The sequence below is a fragment of the Carassius auratus genome, chromosome 38 (genome assembly GCF_003368295.1).
Source record: "Carassius auratus strain Wakin chromosome 38, ASM336829v1, whole genome shotgun sequence".
NCBI lineage: Eukaryota > Metazoa > Chordata > Actinopteri > Cypriniformes > Cyprinidae > Carassius > Carassius auratus.
This window is the reverse complement of record NC_039280.1, coordinates 19591477-19598820: the sequence shown is the minus strand read 5'-3', so window position 1 is coordinate 19598820 and position 7344 is coordinate 19591477.

Sequence of the window (7344 nt, the reverse complement as noted above, 5' to 3'; positions counted from 1 at the left end):
CACTCTTACCTTGGTTTCCAAGGTAGAGTTTTATTCACTTCACTGCATGAACAGGGAGATCATGGCAGGCTTTCTGTGCTTCCTCAGTTAGGAGAATGAGTAGAAGGTTCGCTCAGTCTACCCTGGGCCTCCGCTCTCATTGGGCTCATTTTCTCGAAGTGATTGAGGTAGGTTTCAACATCTTCTCTAGTCATTTTGGTAAAATAATCCTGTGGTCACCTACCCTGTAACCTCGGTCCTTCTGCAGAGCTCAGTGATAGCTACGTTTATTGCGGTTTGAGTCTTCAGAATGGCATTCAGGGCCTCCATTTCCTTTTTCTTTTTCTTTTTTTTTCTCATGAATACATTATCCACCGAGACCCAGGACTGGGTGGGAAACCTCAGGAAGATAATAGTAATGATGCAAGAGGCAGAGATTTAATCAAAGAAAAACTTAACTTTCTTAATTTTTTTAGAGTGGTGGGTGAGAGGGAATGGGGAGAAACTGGAACAAGGCACTAAAAGTAGCTCTTATTCCTTGATTTGCACCTGGTAGCATCCAATTATATCTGAAAAAGGTAGGCAAAAGAGATGGATTAGCAGGTGAGGTTCTAATGACTCACTTCCCTGTTGATGTCTAGATCTCCTAGAGCTGGGGTAGGCAATGTCTGTCCTGGAGTGCTGATGATCTGCAGATTTTAGCTCCAACCATGAAAAAAGCCTCACCTTCCTGTAGCTCTAGTAATTCTGAAGACCTTGATTAGCTTGCTCAGGTGGGTTTGATTAGGGGTGAAGCCAAACTCTAAAGGACATCGGCACTCCAGGACAAACGTTGCCTACAACTGCCCTAGAGCTTGACTGGTTTAATGCCTGGACTGAGGAACAAGCTCTTTGTGTTCCCTCAGCACCCCTGCAGCTCTCGTACTGTGGCCTCTTTGTCCTCTTTTATGCTGTGGCTGATTGTGCCTGATTGTGCCTAACAGCTTGCTCCTGAGGATCCCTGTCAGAGGAAAAAAAAGGATCACACCTGTTTTTAAGGAGCTATCCCTGGTCCTGGGCAGCACACCTTGATGCCTCCTCTGACGCTGCTCTCCATGGTGCTGATGGTGGCTGTGTTGCTTTGAGAGGGACAGTGCTGATGACCCACAATAAAGATCTACTTTTACGCATACAAAAAGATTCCAAGCACCTTTGCACATGCAGCAATTCTATGCAGTCTTTCAAGGAATCCTTGAAAGATATAATAGTCGATTCTCAATGGACTCCAGGTGTTACGTGTACGTGTTTGACCAAGTGCACAGCAAAAGATATTTAGACACACAATCATCACTGGCAGACACATCACAAACGTAAATATTTAAGGGAAAGTTCATCCCAAATCAGACTACAAGAAATGCAAAAGGATAGACTTGACGCACACACAGGTTGCTGGATTGAAGACACCAACAAGAACAAGGGCACTTGACAAATGAATGAAATGAAATGTGCTGTGTTTTTTTGCCAACTGGCAACCTGGGGTGCCGAAATACAGTTGGGTAAACTGGCAGTGGGTGGGTCTCACAAACCAAAACAGAGACAGAGATTTCATCCCAGAATGCACATTTTCAAAGTAGAATAAATTACTGTAGCATTGTTTTTCAGATAAACAAGTATGTTAACTGAGCTTGTTTCTTAAATATCTGCAAACATATACTCGTATTTTTATGCTTAAATAGAGTCAAAAACTTACATTCATATGGAAAAAAAATACATAAAAAATATATTCTTCTTCTGTTCCATTGAGTATAGAAAGTTGTACATTTTTAGAATGGCGAGTAAATAATGACAAAAAAAATTGATTTTTTTTTTTTTTGAGTGATCTATCACTAAATATGTTCAACCTCTACAGAATGAGGTAAACAGGGTCAACCATATGTAAAGTTATATTAAAAGTTATATTATCTAGAGTGGAGTGGTATCAGCAATAGCTACGCTTTACAACACTGGAAAAAGGGGGACAAAAACAGTTCTAGCTTGAATGGAAACCAAGGGGAAAAATGAAAAGATTAAAACAACACACACATTCAACCAATCAAGGTCAGTCAGCATTAGTAATCATTCCTGTCTTATGAGACATGCTGAGCAGAAGATGTGACAGTTAAGCAGACTCTGGAGTACAAAGAGTCTGATGAAAGATAGTCTTCTTCTCTCTACTACTTGTGAGTCATCTATTGTAGAAGAGGTGAATGATTAGTTCAGCACTAGCATTTTAAGCACCTGAATAGGATTCGTAAAATAGAACAAATGTGTGCATTCACTCAAAATAACCCCAGAATTGCAACTCACACAGGTCAATATTAGTTTACTATAATATTACTATAGCTTCAAATTTGCTTAAAATATATTCAAGTCTTTAGGGTTTGCACAGCAAAAGATAACTGGATAAAAGGAAAAAGAGACAAAATGTTCTCTTATATTTATCAGTAATGTTTTGAATGAAAGACCAATTCAAGGAACCAACCAATGGCTTTATTAAATAACCCTCTGAACAGACATGCCTAGTCCACAAAGATAGAAAAATCATCTTGAGTGAGTCATCTGGAGTGAGTTATTTGACTCAGAACTAAATAATATAGACATGGATTTCACATAAACATATTTACTAACATCTCTCTCATCACGCACTCTTAAAAATAGAAGCCCCAAAGGAGGTTTTCACAGCCATTGCAACAGAAGAAAAAAATGTGTTTCTCCAAAGAAACTTCAAGAGAAAAGTCTTTAAATAATTTGACAAACTTTTTCTACCATAACCACTGATTCCAATAAAGAACTTTTATTTTTAAGAGTGTGTGGATTTCATTCCTAGACATTTAACTTTCATGGTCACTGCTGTAGTTTAAAACATACGATTTGCATCTTATTGGCAGCATAAAGACTTCCCATTTTGATTATAATAATGCTCATTAAATCTTTATAAGTAATTCTAAATGGAGAGCTTTCAGAACAAAAGTCCATTATGCAAAGCAAAGTACAGTGATTTAAAATCCAACATAACCCCTTATTCCTTTAAGATTTCAGAAAGCACAAAACTCCCCTGCTGATGATCAAACCATTTGCATGGTCTTTTCACAGATTACAATAAAACATGGCTCTTTTGCTTTTGCATGTCTTTGGAGTTTAGCTGGACAGCAAATGAGAGATTACAGCGACTGTGTCCAGTATTTCATCTCCATTTTCAAGAGTTAAATTTCTCATTGCTTGACCAGAGAGACATCAGACCAGTGTCTGTGATCCCCCAGCATTAGATATGCTATAAGAATGACCCACTTACATCTTCATTTTCAGATGAATGGACAAAACAATGTTGCTGAGAGATATTGATCTACGGTTGGCTGGTTTGGTGGATCAATGGCTCCACATCAATGCGTCTTCATATCTGCAGCTTAACAACAAGCATTCAGAACAATATTTTAAATAAGCATAGTTAGGAAGCACAGATGGAGTTTGTTTGGAACAGTGTGAATTGCATATATGCATCTGATTGACAGCATCTTACAAAAAGAAAATCAGCTTGAGGCTTTTAGAGTATAGGGCTACAATATTGTACTGAACCCTGAATATTACTTTGAGAACACTTTTATGTTCTTAGCAGGTAGGGGAGAGCAGGGGGGAAAGTACCATTTTTCAGAAAAACTTCATTTTAAAAGATAATGTTGTATACAGAGATATATTTCTGCTGTGGCCAGTAACTCAGAAGTGTGGTCTAACAATACCAGGTGGTATTTTGTAGAAATGTAGAAAGACTTCAGTATAATTTCACTTTGAACATAAGTTGCACATTGTTACTTTCGACCCCATCGGTTGGGACGAAAGTAACACACAGGGGGGTCAAAAGTAACAATATAAGTTAGATTTTTTTTCTGTTAGTCTTATTTTTCTTAAGTATACCTGATTGTGACCTTGTTAATAAATAACTGCAAACATATTTTGTCCTTTATCTTTTCAAAAAAATTATTAAATTACATTTTCATATTTTCATTTTAAATTTAAGTTTAAGTTTCATCAGATGTCTTAAAACCTGACTGTATTTTTTTTTATTGTAAATTTCAATGTATTTTTATATAATAATAAAAAAAATTCTACAGAATGCACAATATAAAATTTTTATCACATTAGCATAATAAAAAAACTCTAAACAATGTAACAGTAGGCCTATTTATGTTTCCATCCAGTTGTTTTTATGCATTAATTAAAAATGTGCATTAAAACATCTGGAAACACTGCAAATTCACAGGTGGAGGTGTAAAGGCTAAGATATGGCTAAAACCTAAATATAAATGTGATGTAGCAGCTACCCAGAGAGATATGTTCCTCTATGCCCAGAAACACCCTCTCAAAAACATCTGGATAAAACCAGACCTCTGTCTGTCTTTCTGAACCTCACTCGGACATCTTCTTTTGGTTTAATATGACATTAACATTTGTAAGAAATGATGCAAGACACAGAAATTCACAAAATAGCTTGCACTGGAACAAAATAAATACTTTTTGTGACTGTAGCGGGACAAAAGTAACAACTGTTACTTTCGACCCGACAGGAACTCCTGACATTTAAACTCGTTTTATTTTTATATATAAAAAAAATGAAAATGCAAATTTTAGGATGTGTTAAAGCACTAAATAACCTGTAGATTGATCATTACTTTGACACATGAAACAAGAAAAACAACACGACTAATAAAAAAAAATTACCGCTTCAATAATTTACTTTTTGTACTCGAAAACAGTTTTACGGACCTAACTTCGGGAAACGATGAGGAAATCACATGATATTTCTCAGCTCCGTCAAGGATTGCATGCTGAACATGCTGTCATAGCCAAGGGGCAAGGAACTCGACCGGAAGTTGAAGTCGGGTGGGGGCTGCCATCTTTTAGCAGAACTTCACTTGCGTTAGCATTCCCATTGACTCCCATTCATTTTGGCGTCACTTTGACAGCGAATAACTTTACATCTGAGGCGTTTAAAGACTCTGTTTGTCCATTATTTATTTCTAAAGATACACGACAATGTATAAAGGGTTCCATTACCTTCTATGTTACATTATGGCCCCGTATAAACAGTTTTTGTAAAAAATAGGCTAACGATTGCGTCATAACCACTCGGCTCTCTGTCGCATTACTACAGACAGGTGGAGAAGCTCGCAGGCAATTAACTTAATATGGCGTACTGGCGTTACATTTTAAAATACTATACAAAATAATTAATCAGAATATTTACTCCTGCTCACTCACGACAAAGAACTCCCCGCTCAAGCTCGCCGTCTCTGCAAGATTAATGATGGCAGTTTGCACGCACAGCTACTAGAAGATTTACATCTGTCAGACAGGTTGCTGACGTCGTCAAGCTTCGTTTGAGTCTGCGCGTCAGAAACGGAAGTGCTAAAAAACGCTAAAACTGGGCTTAATTTGTCTCAATTGAGTTCCAATGGGGTCGCTGTGTCCATTTCTTTTACTGTCTATGGTCATAGCTGGGAATGCAAATGCAGAAAGAGGCTCGGAGAAAATCGCTTTGTTACTTTCGTCCCGTGTTACTTTCGCCCTGGTTCTCCCCTACTTTCTTACCAATTTATAGAGAGTACATAAAGAGCATGGATAATGTTCCCACAGCAGGTAGATTGGAATGTTTCACACGTTTTAAAATGATAAATTAACTTATGAGTTAGAAACTGTGATGAAAACGAATATGCAGAAGTGGACTGGTTTGACAATAGCATTTTACAGGATAAGGCCTGTTCACACCATAAGGAAGATAATCATTAACAACAATGATAAAAATCTAGTTTCAAAGATCGTTTAAAAATCTACATTTTAAAATGAAAGTCACACACACCACAGTGGTTAATTACGAACATTCACTTTCTAACATTTTTTTTTTCCAGCCAGAGCAGAGCAGTAAACTGCACAAACCTAGGGCTATGAAGCCTACCAAAGCCCACCAGAATATAAGCTGGCACTTCACCATAGGATTCAGATTTCTTCTCCTTCAGCGACAATGTTCTACACTGATCACCACTGACTGTGGAATAGTGACCTCTCTGCTCAGCTGATTCGCTGCCTTGCCCAGCTTCCTCTGCCGCCATCTGGTGAGCCTTATAAAGAGCAAATTTCTAAAAAGCAAATTTTCACTGCATTGGTTCAAATGCTGCGCCGTTATTGTGGCCGATGACAGCCTCATTGAGTGCATTTCCTGCTTTGGAAAATCCCACATGGAATTCACACTCACAGAGATGGATTGTTCCCACTATGAGAACGAGTCTCACCTCTCTGCGCTCATGGACAGCATTTTTTTTTTTTCAAAAAGTGACTTCACCTCTCACCCCCTGTGAGGAAAAAACAGTTGGGCAAAGGATCGCAGGTTCGGATGTGACTGAGCTCACGTCAGCTCAAGTCCCACATGCCTTGCTATCTCCATGCAGAGAGGCTTCCCCTGTACTCTTCACCTAGCCTGACCGTCAAGTCCCTCATCAGTGATCCTCTCCTTTTTTCCAGGAGGTCGATGACTAGTTCACCAGGTCGTGGAGCGCCCCATACCCTGCATGTATCCGTACTTCTGCTTCATCCGCCCTCACTTTGGTGGACGGCACTGAAAATAAGGGGTACAAGAAGCTGCCTCCGCTGGATGAGTCAGTGGACGCCCATCTCTGTGGTCCTCCAGGTTCTGCATCTTTGGCCATTCTGCTGAATGTCAAGACTGACGCCTTGTGAGCCTCCCAGTGTGTGTTCTAAACACCATTTCTCAGGCTAGAGCTCTGTCTACAAGACACCTCTAGGCCTTAAGTGGTCTGTGTTCTCCAGCTGGTGCTTAACCTGCAGCGAGGACCTGTCCATCTGTGACATATCGTGATATTGTCCTCCCTGCAGGAGCTGTTGGATAAACGGCGCTCCCCATCCATGCTCAAGGTCTATGTAGCAGCTATAATGCCTTCTTATGCCCCTATAGCAGGCCAGTCAGTGGGCAGAAACAACTTCATTTTCTGAGGGGGCCTTGTCCCCTCACTGTCCCTATGTGGGACCTGCCCACTGTTCTTAGGGCCCTGAAGTATCCTCCCTTTGGGTCACTGCAGTCTGTTGACCTTCGGTCCCTGTCGTTGAAAACCGTTCTGCCGCTAGTAAACATCGGTCTAACGAATAGACTTGCCTGGCAATTCTAAGGTCGTCCTGAAACCAAGGCATGGTTATATACATAAGGTGCTCTCTACTCCATTCAGGGCACAGGTCATTACACTCTCTGCACTTCCTCCCTCAGAAGGAGTTGAATTTACTCTGCCCCATTAGGACACTGAAAGTTTACATCAAGCTTTCCACCTTGTTTAGGCAGTCTGAACA